Raw genomic sequence first — 3265 nt, forward strand, 5'->3', positions numbered from 1 at the left:
AATTGTGAAGTATAATTATAGTGCATGGAGTTGGATGTGCTTGGAGCTTTATAGTACTGCCATAGATATTTGGTACCGCAGGTATTACCATCATAAGTATTCAGTTTCCATGATACATTGTAACTGAATCTATGCTAAAAGTCTCTTTGTGTTGAGTTCGGCCTCGGAAGTTATGTGGTCAATTATGGCTTTATTTATACTTTATGTGGTTGACAAGTATGCCAGAAACTTCTGCATGGAAAATGTTACCTTTTATAGCTGGTTGGAGCTCATCAGTTCTAATAAAACCATGCAATGATATATGAATTTCAGTGAAGTATGACAAAGTTATGACAATTTTATGAAGGTCGAACTCAACTCAAATTTACTGTTAGTAAGAGCTTGCATGAGCAGATGTTGCATGTTGTCTTCACTGCATCACATGATGTACATTGTCTTCTGCAAAAACATTTATGTGTGTGCCTTTACTTGTATAAACTTTCATTGTCTGACCTCTTATCCGACTACCAGCAGATATCCCAGGAGCTGAGGAGCATTGTGTGAAAAGACCACCCCCTCTGAGAGAGGACGACCCTCAGAGAGTGGGAGGGGCTATCCCTGCTACCACCACTACCCCATAAGTACGTACATGTGTGTGAGGTGGTACTGAGAAAGTTGAAAGCTGTAGCTATACATGTATAGTTGTAGCCTCGACTCCATAATTGGCTACATGTAACAGTATGCTACTTTGAGTGTATGGTGTGCACGTACGTACATGTACAGCATTTGTGCTGTACTGTGACATTGCTGTTATGGGTACATCCTATAGAGCCTGTACATACTGTTGTGTATGAATGACAGTGATTGCTCTGTCCCCCCTGCAATCTCAACAGCTGATCAGCTACAAAGATCTGAAGGTGTCACGTGACTTGTCGAACTTTTTAGAGTCAGCCTGGATGAACCCAAGCATCTCGCGATCGTGAGTCAACCAACATCTATCTTGAGTGAACTTAACTATTCTGTCAGTATAACGATCCCCAATTGAGATTGTTATCTCGCACCCCCTCACTACCCATGTGTAAACATTGCTTTCAGTTTAGTGTATAGTCTCATTTCTATTATGTGCAATGGGTCTTTGCTTTTCTTCAAAGAGTATTATAGCCTGTGCATGAGTAGTGTGTGCTTGCTTTCAATCTGATAGATTACTTTAGTGTTTACTGTGAACATTATACCTGTTGTGTTGTCCTGAGGCAATGTTTGTGCACCTGTGTGACTTACTATTATAATAGCCTAGGGCTATGATAATTCAAGAACTCTAGCAAATGGTGCATGTTGCCTTTGTTCCATTAGTCAATCTGTTCACTGTGTACAGTGGGCTATCTCAACAAGTGCCTTCTGCTGGGACTTTAATGAGAGTTTGTTCACATGCAGTCAATCCCTCCCCTGTTGACTACTAGCTTTTGCCATGCCTGAAAATATTTACTATTGTAAATAAGTGCTGTCACTCGTGCCTTGCAGGCACTCGTGCAGTTACTGGCACAGACTCGTGATAATCTTCAGTATCCATAGGATAATGTCATAGTAATTCGATAAGTGTATCTCATTATCTAATGACCACAATTATTACCTCGAGTCAGTCATAGTGTGAGAAGGTGACCTACTTTAACTCTATTGCCTTAGCTTTCATTATGATCTGCACTGACTATTATAGGAGAAGCCACTAGAAGAAGCCACTACTGGTTTTGAAACCGTTTTATCAATTCTCTGCGTTTATATACTCAACCCAGATATCTAAATATCGCCCACAAAATGCTGAGTGGTTAATTTCTTCCGGTTTGTTTTATGCAGTCCCTGTATTGTTTGACAGTTGTAGGGCTCATTCATGTGCAGTCAAACGAGCTAGCTTATATGTGTCTTTGTGTAAGGCTGACAGTTGTAGTTCTGGTAATTGCTGCTGTTAGGAGCAGTTTAAAGAAAGTGCTATTTCTCGTAAGTATTGTGTACCTTTGCACTGGCCCAAGTTTCTGTAGTCTTTTGTCATCACTCACTGGTAAACCCAATGGGATCTTCCTGGTTCGACCCAAGAGTAATGTGGATCGAGAAGTCCTCAACTTTCTTAGCACTTTCTTTAAACACAAACACCATCGACAGGTATAGCCTCTAGCTTGCTGTGGTGTTTCTGTATAGACTGGATTAAGAATAAAAGCACTGCATGTGGCCATGTAGTATATAGTATATTTATAAAATTCCGTCAATGCAACTTGATGTACTATACATGCAAATTTACAATATGATGTATACTACGGTAGCCGAGAAGGGTCCCCCACCTCCGCCTACCACCACAATGAACCGCGCGCGCAGAGGTTTTGTTAACTGCGCGTGCGGTAGGAGACACACAACGCGCGCGGTTAAACAAAGATGACCGCCAGCAAATGTTCAGTGTACAAGGTCAAAGGTAAATGAAGATGTCTGCGTTATAATTAACGCAAGGTGTTCCAACCTCCACGCGCGGTTCATTGTGGCGGTAGGTGGAGGCAGGTGACCCTTCTCGGCCACCGTAATTTACTTATTTTCTCCTTTCAAATTCTGCCCCGGTTTATAGTTGTGTACTACAATTTTAAAGTGTCATTCATACATTACTCCCCCGTGCAGAGATGGAGGCAGGTTCAAGAGGATCTCCGTGTACAGAGACCCTGCTGGAGGGTACGGATTTGCATCACTATTCGAATTTGACTCTATGCTCAGTTTAGTTCTGTACTATGCCACCAACACTGGAGAAACACAACCCTGAACTAGAGACAATGCTTAGATACCCTGCATTCCATGTGGACAGGGGCCGTTAGTAACTGAACTAGCAGCTGTACAGTATTGTATGTGTATATAATAATGTGTAAAATAGGAGTCTCTTTCTGTGTATTATAATTATAATAATATTATACGTAATATGGCATATTCTAAATACCTACATTGTCATACATATTATCTTGCCAACACTAAAATTTGTGCTTATTAAGTTCACGTATTAATGTGTATAGGCACTCATTTTTTGCTGATTCGCCCTTTCATCTGTGGAGTTCCTTGTTTGTATGTGTTGTTGTGGTTAGCTTTTAGTTTTTGCTTGTTTTTTTTTGTTGTGTCTGAAGTTAGAACCTGTGTATTATTTTTATGTAGAGGCTATTCTATGTGGTTGCATGTACACTTTTGATGTGCATTCCGTCATACTTCCTGTTGTCATCACAGACTATTATTTAAATAAATTTGGAGCATGTATGAGTTAAGAAGCATG

General features: G+C 40.5%; 1 long non-coding RNA gene across 1 annotated transcript; it reads left to right on the top strand.

Moving 5' to 3' along the window:
• The first annotated feature begins 494 nt into the window (after positions 1–494).
• LOC135335152 (uncharacterized) lies at positions 495–3102 on the top strand. Its single transcript, XR_010394457.1, has 3 exons — positions 495–620; positions 873–958; positions 2632–3102. It is a non-coding gene; the product is annotated as an uncharacterized LOC135335152 (long non-coding RNA).
• The last annotated feature ends 163 nt before the right edge of the window (positions 3103–3265 follow it).

The sequence above is a fragment of the Halichondria panicea genome, chromosome 4 (assembly GCF_963675165.1).
Source record: "Halichondria panicea chromosome 4, odHalPani1.1, whole genome shotgun sequence".
In the NCBI taxonomy this organism is placed as follows: Eukaryota; Metazoa; Porifera; class Demospongiae; order Suberitida; family Halichondriidae; genus Halichondria; species Halichondria panicea.